The sequence below is a fragment of the Gorilla gorilla genome, chromosome X, assembly GCF_029281585.2.
Source record: "Gorilla gorilla gorilla isolate KB3781 chromosome X, NHGRI_mGorGor1-v2.1_pri, whole genome shotgun sequence".
In the NCBI taxonomy this organism is placed as follows: Eukaryota; Metazoa; Chordata; class Mammalia; order Primates; family Hominidae; genus Gorilla; species Gorilla gorilla.
Genome location: NC_073247.2, coordinates 130,013,669 through 130,035,920, shown reverse-complemented (window position 1 = coordinate 130,035,920; position 22,252 = coordinate 130,013,669). Strand labels below are relative to the sequence as shown.

Below are 22,252 nucleotides of genomic sequence, written 5' to 3'. Positions count from 1 at the left end.
GATTGAGATTACAAGATTTTGCCCAACAGATTGGCCAAGTTTAGTGCTCACTGTTGAAGAACAATGGGAAGGAAACATTTCATATACTGCTACTGAGAGTTTAAATTGGTATCATATTTTGCAGGGTAATTTGGTAATATGTATTAAGGCTTTAAAATGTATGTGATGTGCATAATAAATAATTTTTCAAATACCTTTCAATGTGTTTGTTTTGGTAATCTGATAACTTTCCATTATTAAGGGGCCAGGGAATGGATAAGGTGAATGCTGCCTTTAGAAGGAGGGCACATTTCATCTCATCCATATAAGAAGAGGAAGTCATATATAGCCCTTTCTGGTTCCTAGAGGAGGGTGCCTAGGAAGAAGAAGGGGGTGGTTCCAATTAAGTTTGGTAGATTCTTAGAGCACTAGAACCAGTGTCTTGCATCCCCAAGTGCAGGCTGGGAAAATGATAAGTTCCTCTGGACAAGTATCATGTCTAACACGATGCCACCCAGATAAGAGATTAAAAATGGTACAATGGACAGGTACAGTGGCTTATGCCTGTAATCCCAGTACTTTGGGAGGCCAAGGCAGGCAGATCTTTTGAGCCCAGGAGTTCGAGAACTACCTGAGCAACATAGTGAGACCTCATCTCTACAAAAACACAAAACTAGCCAGGCATGGTGACATGCGCCTGTAGTCCCAGGAACTTGGGAGGCTGAGGTGGGAGGATGACCTGAGCCTGGAGGGAGTATTGAGGCTGCAGTGAGCCATGATCACATCACTGCACTCCAGCCTGGGTGACAGAGTGAGACCCTCTCTCAAAAAATAAAATAAAATAAAATAAATAAAAATGGTACGATGGCATAATAAGTTGGAAGAGGGCAAAAATTATCCCCTAGTTTTCCATTGCACTACCATTGGCAAAACTGAGTCCTGGAGAAGGCTTTGGAAAGTTACTGGGACCTGGGATAGGCTTACTTCTCAAATGACAGTGAGATGAGAGGACAGCAAGCAGAGGCTGTGAGTGACTAATCTCTATAGTTGAGTCTTAGGGATAGTTGTCATGTATGTGTAGGCACTCCTATACCAATAGGCTGTGACTGGGTTGCCATATGATATAACCAAGAAGGTAGACATCACCAGCCTCAAAGACCAGACTAGGTGAAGACACCAGCACTAGCCCCCATAGTCTTCAGGAACTGCCCAGAGACAACATAGAATGAATGACCAGCAGAGACTCAAAGGACAGCCAGCTGTCAGGATCCCACCCTCCATTGCCACGAGGACATCTTGGGAAGGAGAAGGGAGATAAAACTTGACTGTCTGAGCATTTACACAAAGGAGATGATTTGAAATAGAAAATGTGGTTTTTTATACTTGTAAAGTCAGATATCTTTAATTGGCAAATTTAAATCTGCATGCCTCCTGTATCATACAGAAAGATGGGGGTTTGTGAGAAACTTGAGATAGAAAAATATAGAGAAGCTGCACATATTTGCACAACATGAATTATAAAATGTCAATTTCATGTTCATAGCCATTAATCCAGCCATTACACATCTAGCAATTTATTCTAAAGTAATAATTGGACAAGTGTCCGAGGACACACACATATAAAAAATGTTCATTATAGGTTTTTAAAGATTGAAAATCTGGAAACAACCTAAATGCTTATCATTTGAGGAATAGTTATGAAACTGATCTAATAGTCCCATAGACATTTTTTTCTTGGCAAAACATAGAAATTGACTTTTCTGCTTTTTTTTTTTTACCCGTTTTATAAGGAATATTACAACCCTTCTTGTTTTAAAGCTTGAAACATACATTTGTTTTATCTAAGTTCTTTCCTCAGGAAGGGACCCTCAGGCCTCTCAAAAGTATCAAAGAACTGAAACTCACCAAATCATCACATCCAGACAATGAAATGCCATGTCCCTCATTCCTTCTCTGGAGTCCCTGTTTTCCCACACATAGTTACATTTTTTCCCCTGCTATATAAACCCCTAATTTTAGTCAATTAGGGAGGTGGATTTGAGACTGATCTCCCATCTCCTCAGCTGCACCACCTGATTAAAGCCTTCTTCCTTGGCAATACTGGTCTCAGTGATTGGCTTTCTGTGCGGTGAGCAGTAGGACCTAGACTGAACCCCCGGTGTTTCTGTAACAGTTATATTATAATAAATTCATACAATGAAATGTTACTTAGTTGTTAGAAAGGATAAGAGAAATCTATATGATTGGCATGGGAAAGCTATCTAAGACATGTTAGGAGATAATATGAAGATGGAGAATATTAAATGTAGAATGATTAATTTATATAAAAGTATATATTGATATATACTTAATGACATGGAAACATATCCTTATTCTATAGGAAAATAGAAAGATTATATAATCATATAGAGTGTGATCCCATTTTTAAATATGTATATGTAATATATCATTCATTTATGTGTGTATATATTTATATACATAGAAGAAAGTCTCAAAGTATCTGTTCCAAATTACTAGGAGTGATAGAATGGTGAGATTAAGTAGAATTTTCACTTTCTTATTTGTACATTTCTGTATTGTCTAATGTTTTTTCAGAATAAGCTATTTTTTTTATGACTGGAGACGTCAACAAACTTATTTTCTCTTCTTTTTAAGACTTTTTTTTTTCTTGAAGATGGAATCTCTTTAAGGCCTGCCCAGGCTGGCCTTAAACTCCTGGGCTCAAGTGATCCTCTTGCTTCAGCCTCTTGAGTAGCTGGGACTGTAAGCCCTGAACCCGAGTCAACAGATATATTTTCTTATGAAAATAAAAATAATGTACATATTTAGTGACAAGAAGATTAAAAGAGATCACTAAAACACATATGGTTTAATATCATTTGTTTTTACATAAATGAGTATATGTGCGTATAAACATGATATATACAAAAATGTTAATATTAATATCTCTGGATATCAGAATTAACAATAGTTTATACATACATATTTTGATCAACCTTGTTTTCTTATTTCCTTCTGATAAAAGTATTTTGCAAAATTAAGGGGGAAAAAGCACAAAGTGGCTTCCTTGAAGCAGAGCTAGAGTATCTGTTGACCTATTTGAGGCAGTTGTTGAGGTGTGTTGGGTACCAAGTGATAGAGTTGTAGGGAAAATGTGGTGTTTACATAGCACTGGCTACTTAATTGGCAGGGCCTTGTGCAAAATAAAAATGCTTTTTTTCAAAATCAAGAAGAAATTGCTGTTAAAGTTGCTAAAATATGAAGCTTTTTCTTCTACATGTCTTTAAAATTTTTATTTTAGGTTTGGGGGTACATGTGAAGGTTTGTTGCATAGATACACATGTGCCATGGGGGTTTGTTTTACATATTATTATACTACACAGATATTAAGCTCAGTACCCAATAGTTATCTTTTCTGCTCGTTTCCCTCCTCCTACCCTCCCCTCTTAAGTAGACCTCAGTGTCTGTTGCTTCCTTCTTTGTGTTCATAAGTTCTTATCATTTAGTTCCTACTTAGAAGTGAAAACATATAGTATTTGGTTTTCTATTCCTGTGTTAGTTTGTTAAGGATGACAGCCTTCAGCTCCATCCGTGTTCCTGCAAAAGACATGATCGTGTTCTTTTTAATGGATGCATAGTGATACAGTTTGGCTGTGTCTCCATCCACATCTTATCATGAGTTGTAACTCCCACAATTCCCACGTGCCATGGGAGGAACCCAGTGGGAGGTAATTAAATCATGGGGGTGGGTCTTTCCAGTGCTGTTCTGGTGTTAGTGACTAAGTCTCATGAGATCTGAAACAGGAGTTTCCTTGCACAAGCTCTCTCTTTTCCCGCTGCCGTCCATGTAAGTAAGACGTGACTTGCTCCTCCTTGCCTTCCACCATGATTGTGAGGTCTCCCAGTCATGTGGAACTATAAGACCATTAAACATCTTTCCTTTGTAAATTGCCCAGCCTCAGGTATGTCTTTATCAGCAGCATGAAAATGAACTAACGCAGTAAATTGGTACCAGGAGTGGGGTGCTGCTGAAAAGATACCCAAAAATGTGGATGTAACTTTGGAGCTGGGTAACAGGCAGAGGTTAGAACAGTTTGGAGGGCTCAGAAGAAGACAGGAAAATGTGGGAAAGTTTGGAACTTCCTAGAGACTTGTTGAATGGCTTTGACCAAAATGCTGATAATGATATGGACAATGAAATCCAGACTGAGGTGGTCTCAGATGGAGGTGAGGGACTTGTTGGGAACTGGAGTAAAGGTGACTCTTGTTATGTTTTAGCAAAGAGCCTGGTGACATTTTGTGCCTGCCCTAAAGATTTGTGGAACTTTGAACTTGAGAGAGATGATTTAGGGTATCTGGCGGAAGAAATTTCTAAGCAGCAAAGCATTCAAGAGGTGACTTGGGTGCTGTTAAATGCATTCAGTTTTATAAGGGAAGCAGAGCATAAAAGTTCAGAAAATTTGTAGCCTGACAATGCGATAGAAAAGAAAATCTCATCTTCTGAGGAGAAATTCAAGCCAGCTGTGGAAATTTGCGTAAGTAACAAAGAGCCAAATGTTAATCCCCAAGACAATGGGGAAAATGTCTCCAGGGCATGTCAGAGGTCTTCACGACAGTCCCTCCCATCACAGGCCCAGAGGCCTAAGAGGAAAAAGTGGTTTCATGGGCTGGGCCAAGGGTCCCCGTGCTGTGTGCAGCCTAGGGACTTGGTGCCCTGCATCCTAGCTACTCCAACCATGGTTGAAAGGGGCCAATATAAAGCTCAGACCATGGCTTTAGAGGGTGCAAGCCCCAAGCCTTGGCAGCTTCCATGTGGTGTTGAGCCTGCAAGTGCACAGAAGTCAATAATTGGGGTTAGAGAACCTCCGCCTAGATTTCAGAGGATGTATGGAAATGCCTGGATGTCCAGGCAGGAAATTTGCTGTAGGGGCAAGGCCCTCATGGAGAACCTCTGCTAGGGCAGTGAAGAAGGTAAATGTGGGGTCAGAACCCTCACACAGAGTCCCTACTGGGGCACTACCTAGTGGAGGTGTGAGAAGAGGGCCACTGTCCTCCAGACCCCAGAATGGTATATCCACTCACAGCTTGCACTGTGTGCCTGGAAAAGCCACAGACACGAAATGCAAGCCTGTGAAAGCAGTCGGGAGGGAAGCTGTACCCTGCAAAGCCACAGGGGTGGAGCTGCCCAAGACCGTGGGAACCAACCTTTTGCATCAGCGTAACCTGGATGTGAGACCTGGAGTCAAAGGAGATCATTTTGGAGCTTTAAGATTTGACTGCCCCACTGGATTTCAGACTTACATGGGGCCTGTAGCCCCTGTGTTTTGGCCAATTTCTCCCATTTGGAATGGCAGTATTTATCCAATGCCTGTGTCCCCACTGTATCCTGGAAGTGACCAACTTGCTTTTGATTTTACGGGCTCATTGGTGGAAGAGACTTGACTTATCTTGGATGAGACTTTGGACTGTGGGCTTTTAAGTTAATGCTGAAATGAGTTAAGACTTTGGGGGACTGTTGGGAAGGCATGATTGGTTTTGAAATATGAGCACATGATATTTGGGAGGGGTCAGGGGCAGAATGATATGGATTGGCTGTGTCCCTACCCAAATCTCATCATGAATTGTAACTCCCACAATTCCCACTTATCATGGGAGGAACCCGGTGGGAGGTAATTGAATCATGGGGGTGGGTCTTTCCCATGGTGTTCTCATGATAGTGAATAAGTTTCACGATATCTGATGGTTTTAAAAAATATCTGATGGTTTTAAAAATGGGAGTTTCCCTGCACAACCTCTCTCTCTTTTTGCCTGCTGCCATTCATGTAAGATGTGACTTGCTCTTCCTTGCCTCCCACCACAATTGTGATGTGTCCCCAGCCACGTGGAACTGTAAGTCCATTAAACATCTTTCTTTTGTAAATTCCCAGTTTTGGGTATGTCTTTATCAGCAGTATGAAAACGGACTAATACACATAGTATTCCATGGTGTATATGTACCACATTTTCTTTATTCAGTCTGTCATTGATGGGTATTTAGGTTGATTCCATGTCTTTGCTACTGTGAACTGTGCTGCAATGAACATTCATGAACCTGCATCTACATGTCTTCTCTGTTCATGCATGCAATCCATTGTCCCACTGAACATCACTTACAATATATGAGTTCAAAGAGAAAACATATTAAGAATTTTAAGGTGGTGATAACAAAATTAAATCAAGACAGGGTCCTTCTTAGTGGGGGACCTGTGTGACTGCACAGGTTCACTACCTTGAAGCTGGGTCTGTGGTCACACACAGAGGGGAAGCCTGGCTCTGAATACTGTTATCCAGAGACACAAATAAAGCTACTAGCTGCAGAACAATGTAGAGTAACATGCTTAATGGGGACTCATATTGGGCCTCTCTCCTCCAGGGTCTGCTATACATAACTAATAGTTTATCTAAATGTGTATCTGGAATCAGTGTCTATCTGTCCTGACTTCCACTAATTATTAGGACTTCCACTAATTATATTATTATTTTTGTTTGATAGGGGTACAGCATGGATTCAATTAATTATCCCTTTATTTGTGGGCTACGTAGTTTCCTATTAGTAACTGTAGTTGTGTTTTAGTTAAATAAAGGAATCTGTCCTATCAATGTTTAGTAAGAGCTTTAGCCAACTCTATCAACTTTTTCCTCCTCACCTTGGAGGGAGTTCGTAAGCTTTGACTTCAGCCTCATGCAGAAGTCAGTTCTGAAAGCCTTGCTAGCTTCTCCTCCTCCTCCTCCTCCTCCTCCTCCTTCTTTTTTTTTGACAGGGTCTTGCTCTGTCACCCAGGCTGGAGTGCAGCTCATTGCAGCCTCAACCTCCCAGGCTCAAATGATGCTCCCACCTCAATCTCCTGAGCAGCTGGGACTACAGGTGTGTGCCACTTCACCTGGCTAATTAAAATTTTTTTTTTGTAAAGACAGGGTTTCCTTATGTTGCCCAGGCTCGTCTTGAACCCTTGGGCTCAAGAGATCCTCCCTCCTTGGGCTCCCAAAGTGCTGGGGTTACAGGTGTGAGCCATCATGACTAGCCTGAAAGCCTTGCTACCTTCTGACATAGCACTCCTTACTCTAGTTGTACAACATGACATGCCAGTTCCCAATGAGCAGGACTGGAAATTCTCCAAATTCAAGCAGCCAGTGACAGCCTCCCTGGTTTGCATTTCTAGCTCAGTAAGATGAATGCAGGCTCAGGTAGGGATGAGAGGCAGAAATTAAAGGAACTCTTGGGTTGAGGACTTCCGGGGTGAGAAATCTGGGGAAAGAAGTAGTATGGGAGCAATAGAAGGGTGAAGAATCAGAACAAAGTTTGGGGAAAGGGAATGGTGGTTGAAATGGGGTGTGTGGAGAGGAGCAAGGACTCTCACAGGTCTAGAGAAAAATGGCCACTTTTATTCTTATGGATATATTACAAAATAAATACCAAACAAGGGTTAAATTTTGTAGTATATTTTAAATGTACACATTTAATAAATTTAATGTTTTTGTTAACATGGATAATACTGTGCAATGTTATCATTTAGAATAATCTCTAGGTTTGTACAACATAGAAATTTATAGTGCACTATTTGCAGTTGTTGGAAATAACACACAAAGTTAAAGTTATATGATAAATGTAGTTTAAAACTTTTCAATTGTGGTAAGATACATATAACATTAATTTACCATCTTAACTATATTTATCCTTTTTTTTTTTTTTTAGAGATGGAGTGTCACTCTGTCACCCAGGCCAGAGTGCAGTGGCAAGATCTTGGCTCACTGCAACCTCTGCCTCTCGAGCTAAAGTGATCCTCCTGCATCAGCCACCCAAGTAGCTGGGATTACAGGTGTGCACCACCACACCTGGCTAATTTTTGTATTTTTAGTAGAGATGGGGTTTCTCCATGTTGGCCAGGCTGGTCTCGAACTCCTGACCTCAAGTGATCCGCCCACCTTAGCGTCTCAAGTTGCTGGGGTTACAGGCATGAGCCATCGCACCCGACCTGTTTTTACTTTTAGCTCAATCAGTTTTTGCTTTACATATTTTGCAGCTCTGTTGTTTGGTGCATATACTTTAGGATTGTCATGTCATGATGAACTGACACTTTTATCATTATGTAATATCCTTCTTTGTCTTGGGTAAATCTTTGGGGTCTGAAATGAATTTTATTTTATACTCTGTCTATATGTTTACTATTATTTATATGTTAATATGTATTTAATTTAAGGTAAAATATATACTGATTATATGTAATGACATATTACATATATATTGCTAATATATTTGTGTGTATGTGGTATCTCTATATATACTCGGATACTAATGTAGCCACTACTGCTTTCTTTTGCTTGATGTTTGCATAATAATACTTTTCTATCCTTCTACTTTCAACCTGACTATACCATTATATTTAAAGTGAGTTTCTTATAGATATCATATAGTTAGATCATGTTTTTTAACCAACTCTGCCAGTTTCTGTTTTTTAATTGGTACATTTATACCATTTAAATTTAATATAATTATTGCTACTTGAAACTTAAACCTCCCAGCTTATTCTTCCCCTCTTTTATTTCTGTTTTTCTTTTGCTCTCCTGCCTTCCTGTAGATTATTTCAACAATTTTTAGAATTCCATTTTGATTTATATACAGTGTTTGTGAGTGTATCCGTTTGTGTAGCTGTTTTAGTCATTGCTCTAGGTATTACATTACATATATGCATCTCTCTATCTATCTATCATCATCATCTATCTTATCACAAGCTACTGGTGTCTCTACTTTATCAGTTTGAGTGGAGTATAGAAACCTTACCTCTCTTAATGTTCTTTTACACTGCTTCATTACAATATATTTCTCTTAAGTATTTCCTCTACTTACATTTAGAACTAATTCAGACAGCATTGTAATTTTTGCTTCAGTTGTTCAGCATAATTTGGAAGACTCAAGAGCAGAAGAAAATTCTGTTTACCCATATTTTTGCTTACTATATTTTTTCTTCCTTTCTTATCGTCCAAGATTCTTTTTTTTTTTTAAAGTCCCTTTTCATTTAGAGAACTTCCTTATACCATTCTTTTTGGGTATGGCAACTAGTAATAAATTCTCTTAGCTTTTCTTCATGTAAGAAAGTCTTGATTTCCCCTTTATTCCTAAAGGATACTTTTGTTGGATATAGAATTGTGGATTAACAATTGTTTTCTTTCAGCATGGTGCTTCCTTCTGACCTGCATGGTTGCAGATGAGAAACCATTGTTATTCTGTTGGAAGAAAAGCTGAGTGTAGGGAGAGAAGCTGAGGCAGGGCTTGCATGTCTGCTAGACTTGCTGGCTCCTTGCTTCTAGCACTCCCATTATCTCAAGCAGCCATATGTTTCTCATTCACTTGATACACTGTTTCCTTTCAACCCCCACATCCTCACCACCTGTTTCTTTGTTTGAGCACCAATAAATAGCGTGGGCTTTCAGAGCTTGGGGCCTTTGCAGCCTCCACACTCGCGATGGCTCCCTGGTCCCACTTTCTCTCTCAAACTGTCTTTTTCTCATTCCTTTGACTCCACTGGACTTCGTCACCCCCATGACCTGGTGTTGGGTCTGATCACCCCAACATTCCTGGCTGCCCAACGTGGGGTGACAAAGACCCCGGTGAAGGAATGCTAGAGCATGTGAAAGCAGAGGATGCATCGTCAAAGGACACCCGAGGACATCTAAAAGATGCTCCGCGGGAAAGCTGAGCGCTCGGAAGAATAGGGTAACAATGGGACAAAGTGAAAGCAGACATTCTGCTTATTTAAATTTCTTGAGGCATTTATTATGAAGAGGGGGAGTGAAAGTTAGTACTCAGAGTTTACTATCACTCTTTAGTACAGTAAAGCAGTTTTGCCCGTGGTTTCCTGAACAAGGGACTATGGAGTTGGATGAATGGGAGAGAATTCGAAGAGATTTTAAAAAGGCATATAAAGAGGGAGCAGAAATTCCAGTTTCTGTTTGGTCAATGTGGGTGCTAATAAAGGCAGCTCTTGAGCCATTTCAAACAGATAGTTAGGCAGATTCAGATGACAAAGAGGAGGACGAGTGTAAAAAACTAGCTTCAGATTCTGAGTGTGAGGAACAGCTACCGGAAGAGATTAAAGAAAAGAAAGGAAAACTAAAAAAAGTATGTTTTACTAGCCCGTTGGCTCCACCTGCTGAATTAAATGAATGGCCACCTCCTCTCTCTCTCCTTAATGGGCAAGAAAAGAAATTAGCTGAAAAACTTACTGCTCCTGTAGTTGCAACATTAAAACCTGGAGCAATTGATGGTGCTATGCAAAATTCTATTCAAAAAGCTAGAGCCAAGGGAGACCTTGAAGCATGGCAATTTCCCATTATTATAATCCAGCAGGGAGGACAGAATATAGCTAATTGGGCCACTTTCCCTTTTAAGTTACTAAAGGAATTTAAGCAAGCCATTAGTCAATATGGACTGAACTCTCCTTTTGTGCAAACTTTATTAAAAAATATGGCTCTTGATAATAGATAATACCATATGATTAGGTTACTTTGACAAAATCCATTCTTACTCCATCTCAGTACTTGCAGTTTAAAAGCTGGTGGGCTGAGGAAGCACAAACTCAGGCAAGGGAAAACACAAGCACAGCCACCTGTGCCTGTTTCCTTTGAACAGTTAATGGGAGTTGGCCCTAATTGGGGTCGATTAGAGAATCAAGCAGTAATGGAGGATGTTGCCATTGTTCAGCTGTGCTTTGTGTGCTTACAGGCATGGGAAAGGATAAATGTTACATGGGAAAAATATTCTTCTTTCAGTTCTGTCTGACAAGGACCTAAAGAACCATATATTGATTTTATTGCTCGGCTCCAAGAGGCTGTGTATAAAGCCATAACTGATAAAACGGCTCAGGATGTTGTAATACAGCTTCTTGCATACGATAATGCTAATGTACAGTGTCAAACTGCTATTAGACCCCTGAGAGGGAAGACTTATTTAGCTGAATATATTAAGGCTTGCGATGGCATTGGAGGTAACTTACATAAGGCTATTCTTTTAGCTCAGGCTATGGCTGGATTAAGAGTAGGAAATAATATGCCCTATTTCTCAGGCTCTTGCTTTAATTGTGGGCAATTTAGACATACAAGAAAGGAATGTAGAAAAGGAAATCAAAAGGCAAAAACTACTACCATCAATCAACAGAAAAGTCCTGGTGTATGTCCGCAGTGTAAGAAAGGCAATCACTGGGCAAGTCAGTGCCATTCTAAATTTAGCAAAGATGGACAACCTCTTTCAGGAAACGGGAAGAAGGGCCTGCCTCGAGCCCCTCAACAAACTGAGGCATACCCAGCGCAGCCAGTGGCCTTACAAATGCACAACAATTGTCCCCTGCCTCAGCAGGCAGTGCTGCTGTAGACCTCTACAGCACAATTCCCATCTCCTTACTTCCTGTGGAGCCACCAAAGAAGGTCCCCATGGGAGTTAGGGGACCCTTACCCTCAGGAACAGTTGGTCTATTACTTGGAAGGTCTAGTCTAAATTTAAAAGGTGTTACTGTACATACGGGAATAATTGACTCTGATTATACTGGAGAAAATCAATTAGTTATTAGTTCCTTGACTCTGTGGTCTGCCTCCCCAGGAGAAATAATTCCTCAGTTGTTGCTGTTACCTTACATAAAACTAGGAAGCAGCACAGTGAAAAGAACAGGAGGCTTTGGTAATACTAATCCAGCAGGAAAGGCTGTGTATTGGGTTAATCAAGTGTCTGACAAAAGATCTATTTGCACAGTAACTATTCAGGGAAAAGATTTTGAAGGACTAGTAGATACTGGAGCTGATGTCTCTATTATTGCTATGAATCAATGGTCCCAGCACTGGCCTAAGCAAAGGGCATCCATCGGTATTATTGGAGTAGGAGCTGCCTCGGAAGTTTTTCAAAGTTCTTTGATTTTACCGTGTCAAGGCCAGATGGTCAGGAAGGAACAATTCAGCCTATCATTACACCTATTCCTGTCAATTTATGGGGTAGAGACTTATTGCAACAATGGGATGATGAAATATCTATTCCTACGGATCAATATAGTAATAATAGTAGACAAATGATGAAAAATATGGGATATCGCCTGAGAGAAGGACTAGGAAAAGATAAAAATGGCCAATCAGAACCTTTAGAATTAAAAGGGCAAACAGGTTGGACTGGATTGAGGTGTCATTTTTGGGAGCGGCCATTGTTGAGCCTCTGGCTCCCATTCCTCTTGTTTGGCTAACTGCCAAACCGGTTTGGGTGGAGCAATGGCCGCTGAAACAGGAAAAACTGGAGGCTTTAAAAGAACTGGTGCAGGAACAATTGCAAAAGGGACATATAGAGCCTACTTTATCCCCTTGGAATTCTCCTGTATTTGTCATTAAGGAAAAATCAGGGAAATGGAGAATGTTAACAGATTTAAGGGCTGTTAATGCTGTGACTCAACCCATGGGTGTTCTACAACCAGGGCTGCCCTCCCCAGCAATGATCCCAAAATACTGGCCTCTCATAATGATAGATCTAAAGGATTGCTTTTTTGCCATTCCTTTAGCTGCCCAGGATTATGAAAAATTTGCTTTTACTGTTCCCACCATAAATAATAATCGGCGGACAGATACCATTGGAAAGTACTACCACAAGGCATGCTAAACAGCCCGACTGTTTGTCAAACTTATGTCAGGAAAGCTATTAAGCCAGTTAGAGAACAGTTCAAAAAATGTTATATTATCCATTACATGGATGATATTCTGTGTGCAGCTGAAACTAGGGAAGAATTGATGTTGTGCTACAAACAGTTAGAAAAGGCTGTAAATGCGGCAGGGTTAATTATAGCCTCTGATAAAATCCAAACTTCTACTCCCTTTCAATATCTAGGAATGAAGGTAGAGCAAAGTGCTGTTAAGCCTCAAAACATTCAAATTCGAAGAGATAATTCAGAAACCTTAAATGATTCCCCAAAATTATTAGGAGACATTAATTGGATTTATCCAACTTTAGGCATTCCTACCTATGCTATGTCTCACCTCTTTTCTACTTTATGAGGTGATTCTAACCTTAACAGTAAACACTCCCTGTCCAAAGAAACATTGGAGGAACTTCAATCAATTGAGGAAAAAATTCGGCAAGCACAAGTAGAATGGATTAACCTGATACAGACATTACAGTTTTTAGTTTTTCCTACTAAGCATTTGCCTACAGGAGTTATAGTTCAACAGGATGATCTGGTTGAGTGGCTTTTTCTACCTTACAATACAACCAAAATGCTCACTCTATACTTAGATCAAATTGCTGTGCTAGTAGGACAAGCGAGGCTGCGTACAACAAAGCTAATGGGACGTGATCCAAATCAGATCATAGTTCCATTAACTAAACAACAAATTCAACAAGCCTATATTAATTCCAAGAATGGCAAGTTAATTTGGCCGGTTTTGTTGGCATTCTTGGTAATAATTATCCTAAGTCTAAAATCTTCCAGTTTCTAAAATTAACATCCTGGATATTGCCTTCTATTACTCAAAAAGCCCCTATTGAAGGGGCCATTACTGTTTTTACTGATGGATCTAGTAATGGAAAAGCCTCATTTGCAGGACCTCAACAGCAAGTTTTTCAAACTGACTTTGGTTCTGCTCAAAGGGCCGAACTTATTGCTGTGATAACAGTGTTAAAAACTTTTAAGCAGCCAGTAAACATTGCTTCTGATTCAGCCTATGTTGTGCAAGCCATGCAAAATATTGAATGTGCCTTAATTTGAAATGTGACTGATGAACAACTTAATCTTTTATTTCATTCTTTACAGCAAGCAGTACAACAAAGGCATTCACCTTTCTATATCACTCATTTGAGAGCACATACTAACCTCCCTGGCCCTTTAAATTTAATTAAAGGGTGGATGCATTCATGTCTGCAGCCTTTGCTGATGCACAAACATTTCATTATTTAACCCATCTTAATGCCACAGGCCTTAGAAAAAGATACGGTCTATCATGGAAACAAGCTAAAGAAATTGTGTAACACTGTTCTGCCTGCCAAGCCCTGTATCTGCCACATCAAGGAACAGGAGTTAACCCTAGAGGTTTATCTCCAAATTCCATCTGGCAGATGGATGTAACACATATTCCTGCTTTTGGAAAATTGTCCTTTGTTCATGTTTCAGTAAATACCTATTTACATTTTATCTGGGCCACATGTCAAACATGGGAAGCCACAGCTCATGTTAAAAGACATCTTTTATCTTGCTTTTCAGTTATGTGAATCCCAGAAAAAATCAAAACTGATAACAGCCCAGGATACTGTAGTAAAGCCATGGCTACATTTTTTCAACAATGGAATATTACCCATACTATGGGTATTCCATATAACTCACAAGGACAAGCAATAGTGGAAAGGGCTAATTGTACTTTAAAAACTCAAATACAAAAGCAAAACGGAGGGGACCAGGAATATAAGAAACCACATATGCATTTGCATTTAGCTTTATTAACATTAATTTTTTTAAATTTACAAAAAGATCAAACCATGACTGCAGCTGAACAACACCTGACGGGACAAAAGGAAAATAAAAAGGCTGGACAAGATACATGGTGGAGGGATGTACATACAAAGAGCTGGGAAAAAGGACAGATAATTTTATGGGGAAGAGGATTTGCTTGTGTCTCTCCAGGTGAGGATCAGGTGCCTGTGTGGGTGCCCACCAAACATCTGAAGATCTATCATGAACCATAGCATCTAGTGGACCCACCTCTACAGTGCAAATTGAAGGTTTAAGGGTTGCTTTCAGGCCTCGATTTGCTTTCTCTGTGCCTTCTGTTAGAAGGGGCCTGCTTCTCGTTATCAACAGTAAGTTTTACCCCACGGTAATTAACCAAAGAGGCAGAAGGTGAGTTACAAATGCTTCAGCAATGGCATGCCTCTCGGCTACAGCCACAAAAGTTTTTGCTTCTGTTTCAGTAGATTTACTAACGTGGGGGTGAGGGTATGTGTGTTTTTGCAGGAGATGAACAAACCGTGTAGGTGCCCTCAAGATGTGCATGACCATGGAACATGAGACTGGAAGGACCCATGGATCCCAATCATGGACCGGGTTCCCCCAATACGAGCCACGCTGTGAGAAACTGAGAGGTGACAATGTGCTAGCAGCCCTCGCTTGCTCTCGGTCCCTCCTCGGCCTCGGCGTCTGCTCTGGCTGCACTCAAGGAGCCCTTCAGCCCATCGCTGCGCTATGAGGGCCCCTCTCTGGGGCTGGCCGAGGCTGGAGCCTTCTCCCTCTGCTCACGGGGAAGTGTGAAGAGAGAGGTGTGGGCGGGAGCCAGGCTGCACACGGCACTTGCAGGCTGGCACGGGTTCCAGGTGAGTGGTGCCTGGCTTGATCGGAGGCTGAATCCTGTGCATGGACCACCATTCCCTCTTCACGGGATCGTTGGCCACAATAGGAGGTCTCCGTCTCTTTCTCGCTTCCCTTCTTTTCCTCCTGATTGTCTGGGATGAGCTCCCTCTGGGCTGCTGGAGTGCCCGGGCTAGGTGCCGCAAAGTCCCGTGGTGAGTGCCAGTGAGAGGTGAAGCCAGCTGGGCTTCTGGGATGGGTGGGGACTTGGAGAACTTTTCTGTCTAGCTAAAGGATTGAAAATGCACCAATCAGCACTCTGTCAAAATGGACCAATCAGCTGTCTGTAAAATGGACCAATCAGCAGGATGTGGGTGGGGCAGATAAGGAAATAAAAGCAGGCCACCAAAGCCAGCAGTGGCAACCCGCTCAGGTCCCCTTCCATACTGTGGAAGCTTTGTTCTTTTGCTCTTCGCAATAAATCTTGCTGCTGCTCACTCTTTGGGTCCATGCCACCTTTATGAGCTGTAACACTCACCACGAAGGTCTGCAGCTTCACTCCTGAGGCCAGCAAGACCATGAACCCACTGGGAGGAACGAATAACTCCAGACATGCCACCTTTAAGAGCTGTAACACTCACCGCGAAGGTCTGCAGCTTCACTCCTGAAGTCAGTGAGACCACGAACCCACCAGTAGGAAGAAACTCCAGACACGTCTGAACATCAGAAGGAACAAACTCCGGACACACCATCTTTAAGAATTGTAACACTCACCGCAAGGGTCCACGGCTTCATTCTTGAAGTCAGCGAGACCGAGAACCCACCAATTCCGGACACAAAACTGCTGGAGTGCCAGGGTTTTACCTATAGATGCTTAACGGATGAATAATTTCTGACTGAACTCCTCTCTACCCTGAATACAAGAGAACCTAATAGGTAGGCAGGAGTATCATCGCCCCTATTTAGCATGAAGAAGTTACAGAAGACGGACCTCCATCCTTCTGCAACCCCTAGGATTAAGGGTCGTCTTGTAAAAGGGAAAAGGTAGATATGTAGGAAGCATTCAAACCAGAGTGACTCCATTTTGAATAAGGGCTAAGAAAAATGAAGCTGGATCACCAACTGGCAGTTAAGGGCTGCACAGCCTGCAATTGCCTTGCTCAATTAATTTAAAAAAGAGGCCACCTTATGCTAATAATAATGATAGCTGTGGTGGTTTTTACAATAAAGAGAAGGGGGGCATGTTGGGAGAAAAGTTGAATGTTGGGAGAGAAGCTGAGGCAGAGCTTGCATGTCTGCTAGACTTGCTGGCTCCTTGCTTCTAGCACTACCATTATCTCAAGCAGCCATATGTTTCTCATTCACTTGATACACTGTTTCCTTTCAACCCCCACATCCCCACCACCTGTTTGAGCACCAATAAATAGCGTGGACTCCCAGAGCTCGGGGCCTTTGCAGCCTCCACACTCGCGATGGCCCCCTGGTCCCACTTTCTCTCTCAAACTCTTTTTCTCATTCCTTTGACTCCACCGGACTTCGTCGTCCCCATGACCTGGTGTTGGGTCTGATCACCCCAACACATTCAAATTATATTTCTCATATGTATAAGATGTCTTTTCTCCCTTGCTGCTTTCAATAATTTTTTTCTTTGCTATCCATTTTCAGAAATTTAACTAATATGTGTCTTGGTGTGAAATTCTTTGAGTTTATCCTGTTTGAGGCTCACTGACTTGTTGAATCTGTAGGCTTGCATGTTTTGCCAAATTTGGGAAGTTTTCAACCTGCCCTCTTTCTCCTTTCCTTCTTGAACTCTGATGACATGAATGTTATATTTTTTGTTATAGTCCCATAAACCTGTGTTCATTTTTCCCCCATCTGTGTTCTCTCTCTTGTTCAAATTGGGTAATTTTCATTGTTCTATCTTTGAGGTTGCTGATATTTTCTCCTCTATCTCCTCTATTCTGCTGTTGAGCTTATCCATCGAATTTTAAAATTTCAGCTGTTGTATTTTTCAGTTACAAGTTTTCTATTTGGTTCTTCTTTATATTTTCTGTTTCTTTGCTAAAATTTCCTGCTTTTTAATTTGTTTCAACTGTGTTCATAATTGCTTGCAGGAGCCATTTTATTTATTTATTTATTATTTTATGTTATTTATGAGATGGAGTATCACTCTGTCACCCAGGCTGGTGGACAGTGGCATGATCTCAGCTCACTGCAACCTCTGCCTCCTGGGTTCAAGCAATTCTGCCAGGTAGCTGGGATGACCAGTACCTGCCAACAAGCCTGGCTAATTTTTGTACTTTTAGTAGAGACAGGGCTTCTCCATGTTGCCCAGGCTGGTCTTGAACTCCTGGCCTCAAGTGATTTGCCCACCTTGGCCTCCCAGAGTGCTGAGATTACAGGCATGGCCACTGTACCCAGCCTTGTCAGATAATTCTAATATTTCTATCATCTTGGTGTTGGCATCTATTGATTTTATTTTTAATTCAGCTTGAGATATTCCTGGTTCTTGGTATAAGGGGTAACTTTTTATTGAAATTGGACTTTTTGGTATTATGTTATGAGACTCTGGATCTTACTTAAACTTTCTGTTTTAGGTGGCTTCCTCTGACACCACTCTGGCAAGGGAAGAGGAGCACTGCCTCATTACTGTCAGGTGGGTTGTAAGAGTCCTGGCTCCCCACTTGGTCTCTCTTGACACTCATGGGGGATTTCCTCCTTGCTAATGCTGGGTGGAGGTGGGAGTTCCAGTTCCCACCTAGGCCCTAGGCCTCCACTCATACCTGTCTGCCCTCCAATGACATAATGGTGGGGGATAACCTGGTTACCAACGGGCAGTGGTAAATGTCCTGACTCTCCTCTAAGCCTCCTCCGACATCTTCCTAGCCAGGAAGAGGAGGGGCACCTTGTTATTGACAGGCTCCCATTGTAGTCTCTACTTCTACCTTTGGTGGGTAAGCTGTCATTATCATCCAGCAGAAATGAAAGTCTTGGTTCCCTACTATGTCTCCTTTGATGTCACCCTGGAGAGGCTATTGGGACACCTTGTTACAGCCTGGAGAGAGGATAGAAGTCTGGGCTTCTCACTTGGCCTTTGGTATCAGGAGTAGGGATAGGGCCACAGTCTTTTCTATGGTGTTTGCCCGCAGTAGAGTAGTTATTATTTAAAAGTTTTCTGTCTTACTAGGCTGTCCCTTTCCTAGGTCTTTAGATAGAGAGAGCAGTGTTTTGTTAGGGCTTTTTATGTCTGTGCCCATTGTTGTTTCTGAGTTGTCAGCTTCTTCAGCTTGAAGTCTGACATATATAAGGCAAAAATAATACCCAAGAACTTAGCATCATATCATTTCTTGGACCCCAAGGTCCCTAACCCCTCTGTCTTATTTTCTCCTCCTTTCATAGCCTTATATATATTTTAATGTAATATATATAAAACAAGTATATCTACCTATCTTCCTGGAAGCTGACTGAATTTATTTTTAATCTGACCTGAAAATCTCCATTTTGAAGTTACTTTATATTTATTATATTTACTGATATATTTGGATATATTTTCACTATGTTGTTATATGTTATTTGTTCTACATTTTCCCCATTTCCTTTTTTTCTTCCTTTGGGTCTATATTTGGCTTGATGGAGGCTGTTTTGTTTTAATTTTTAAGCATTTTTTCTTTTACTATTACTCTTAAGTTTTTAACATGCATATTTGACTGAATAAAGTATCTTTGCTAATGAAATAAACATCTCTACTCTTCTAAAACAAAATGAGAACTTTAGAATGCATTAAATCCACTCAATCTCCTCTCATTCTATTTGTTGTTGCTATCCAATATTGTACCTCCTCCTTATCCAAATTATACATCATTGTTAGTGTTTCATACAGTCAATAATTGTTTGGCTTTAACCACATGTGTTCTAATTTCTTTATAAGCCATTTCTTCTTGAATCTTAGTCCTACCTTTGGAGTTCATTTTTCTTCTTTCTGAAGTAATTCATTAGAATTTCCTTTGGTGAGGGTCTATTGATGAAACTTTTAGTTTTCATTTGTCTGAAAATGTCTTTATTTTGCCCTTGTTCTTGATAGATGGTTTTGCTGTGCTTCACAATTCCAAGTTGACAATTACTTTCTCTCAGCACTTTGAAGATACTATTTTATTGTCTTGTGTATTTTATTGTTGCTGTAGAGATGCCTGCTGTCAGTTTAATTGTTTTTCCTTTTTAGATAATCTATCTTTTCTCTCTGGCTGCTTTAAAATATTTTGTTTTGTTATTTAACAGCAATGTGTTTAGATGTGGAATTTCTTTCTTTTTAAAATTCTATTAGAGGATTTATGTTTTCTGAATTTGGAGATTTATAGCTTTTATAATTCTGAAAATTCTCTGCTAATATCTCTTTGAATATTGATTACTGCCAAGTGCAAAAACACCCAGAGCTGTTGAAGCATTAGCATCCATTACAGTTATGCTTTCCGCTTCTTTTTCATTTTTTGATCTCTGGAGATTTCCTCTTCTCTCTTGCTGGCTGTGTTATGTTATACATCAAAAAGATTAAAAATAAATCTACAGAATTTGTAGTTATTTTCTAGCAGAAGATTTTTCAGGAGATCTAGTGCTCCATATTACCGGAAATGGAAGTCTAAAAGTATTCTCATCCTTTCATTTGTCTCTGAGACTGTATGTATGACATTATTGTAAATAACATTTGAGAATTAAGTTTAAGATAACATTAAGAGTTACAGTTTAAGGCTCATTGAGGATATTAAGCTTGTGGCAACTGGCACCTGTTCCCATGAAGATGAACCCAGGGCGAGGGCTGGAGAGAGGTAGTAGGGAGTAAAGTGAGCAGAGTTTGCTTACTCTTCAGTTTTTTAATCTCTCTTATTCCTTTCCTGACATTTGCTAGCTGTGTGTTGGACATATTTCTTGAAGTCTTTCAACCTTAGTTTCATTATCTGTCTAATGAAGACAATAGCACAATTTTGTAGGGCTGTTATAGAATTAAATGAGATGGCATGTGTAAAATGCTTGGTTCAGTGCCCAGCTCAAAAAAGATGTTGAAGGAATGATAGTTCCTCCCTTTCCCTTAGTAGCATTCGTGCCCCGCCCCCACTTTTTTTCCTGTCTTCATTTGCTAGCCAGCACTTAGACAAAATTGAACTAGGATTGGGTGGAAGAGACACTAGGTAGTGGGAGGAAACGTAGTGGTGGACAAAAAGATCTAGACGAGGAGAGCCCCAATAATATAGGAAAGAAAAGAGGAACGTTGACTTCCATCCCTGTGAGGCAACCTTTCAGAGGTAATTTGGGGACACGTAATCAAAGACCACCTTCCTTTGTGTCACCTGAATTAGGCTGGCCATTCTTCTGTTTTTCAGCAATATTTCTTTTTATTGTTATTATTATTATACTTTAAGTTTTAGGGTACATGTGCACAATGTGCAGGTTAGTTACATATGTATACATGTGCCATGCTGGTGTGCTGCACCCATTAACTCGTCATTTAGCATTAGGTATATCTCCTAATGCTATCCCTCCCCCCTCCCCCCACCCCACAGCAGTCCCCAGAGTGTGATGTTCCCCTTCCTGTGTCCATGTATTCTCATTGTTCAATTCCCATCTATGAGTGAGAACATGCAGTGTTTGGTTTTTTGTACTTGTGATAGTTTACTGAGAATGATGATTTCCAATTTCATCCATGTCCCTACAAAGGACATGAACTCATCATTTTTTATGGCTGCATAGTATTCCATGGTGTATATGTGCCACATTTTCTTAATCCAGTCTATCATTGTTGGACATTTGGGTTGGTTCCAAGTCTTTGCTATTGTGAATAGTGCAGCAATAGACATACGTGTGCATGTGTCTTTATAGCAGCATGATTTATAGCCCTTTGGGTATATACCCAGTAATGGGATTGCTGGGTCAAATGGTATTTCTAGTTCTAGATCCCTGAGGAATCGCCACACTGACTTCCACAATGGTTGAACTAGTTTACAGTCCCACCAACAGTGTAAAAGTGTTCCTATTTCTCCCCATCCTCTCCAGCACCTGTTGTTTCCTGACTTTTTAATGATTGCCATTCTAACAGGTGTGAGATGGTATCTCATTGTGGTTTTGATTTGCATTTCTCTGACGGCCAGTGATGATGAGCATTTTTTCATGTGTCTTTTGGCTGCATAAATGTCTTCTTTTGAGACGTGTCTGTTCATGTCCTTTGCCCACTTTTTGATGGGGTTGTTTGTTTTTTTCTTGTAAATTTGTTTGAGTTCATTGTAGATTCTGGATATTAGCCCTTTGTCAGATGAGTAGGTTGCGAAAATTTTCTCCCATTTTGTAGGTTTCCTGTTCACTCTGATGGTAGTTTCTTTTGCTGTGCAGAAGTTCTTTAGTTTAATTAGATCCCATTTGTCAATTTTGGCTTTTGTTGCCATTGCTTTTGGTGTTTTAGACATGAAGCCCTTGCGCGTGCCTATGTCCTGAATCTTTTTCAGCAATATTTCAATCTCTTACAATCTTAGTTTATACACAGTTCTTTGAAAGGAGGAATCAAAGGGAAAAAGGAGAGGATGGGAATGAAGAGTCCAGATCTAAATCATAACTAAGAGAAAATAGGATATCATTCCCATTGCTTAGAATTAATGGCATATAGGTTTGATGACATAAAAAATGTTTCTGGAATTTCTTTAACTGGAAAAATACGTTTTCAGAGGAATAACTTGTTATCTGCACACTATTGGCTTTTGTTTTGGATCAAAAGGCCCAAATCTATGTTAACAGGCAGTTTAAATGAAAACAAGATATACATCTATTTAGTGTAGTATATGTTGTAGTATTAAGATTAATACAAAGGATTAAAAGTAGAATTTCCATCTGAATTCTTAATTTATGAGTTTCACAGTGATAGTTAGATCTGATAGTAATTTATATGTACTTGCTTCATG

General features: G+C 40.4%; 1 protein-coding gene across 3 annotated transcripts in view; it reads left to right on the top strand.

Moving 5' to 3' along the window:
- Positions 1–9,438: 9,438 nt before the first annotated feature.
- The window catches only part of KLHL13 (kelch like family member 13), a 410,214-nt gene continuing 397,400 nt past the window's right edge, over positions 9,439–22,252 (top strand). The window contains exons 1-2 of one of the 3 annotated variants that reach the window (XM_055376218.1): positions 9,439–9,730; positions 17,912–17,970. The gene's annotated coding sequence lies outside the window, so the exon portion shown is untranslated. The remainder of the gene's footprint in view (positions 9,731–17,911; positions 17,971–22,252) is intronic. The other 2 variants (XM_055376216.1, XM_055376217.1) reach the window with 2 other exon arrangements.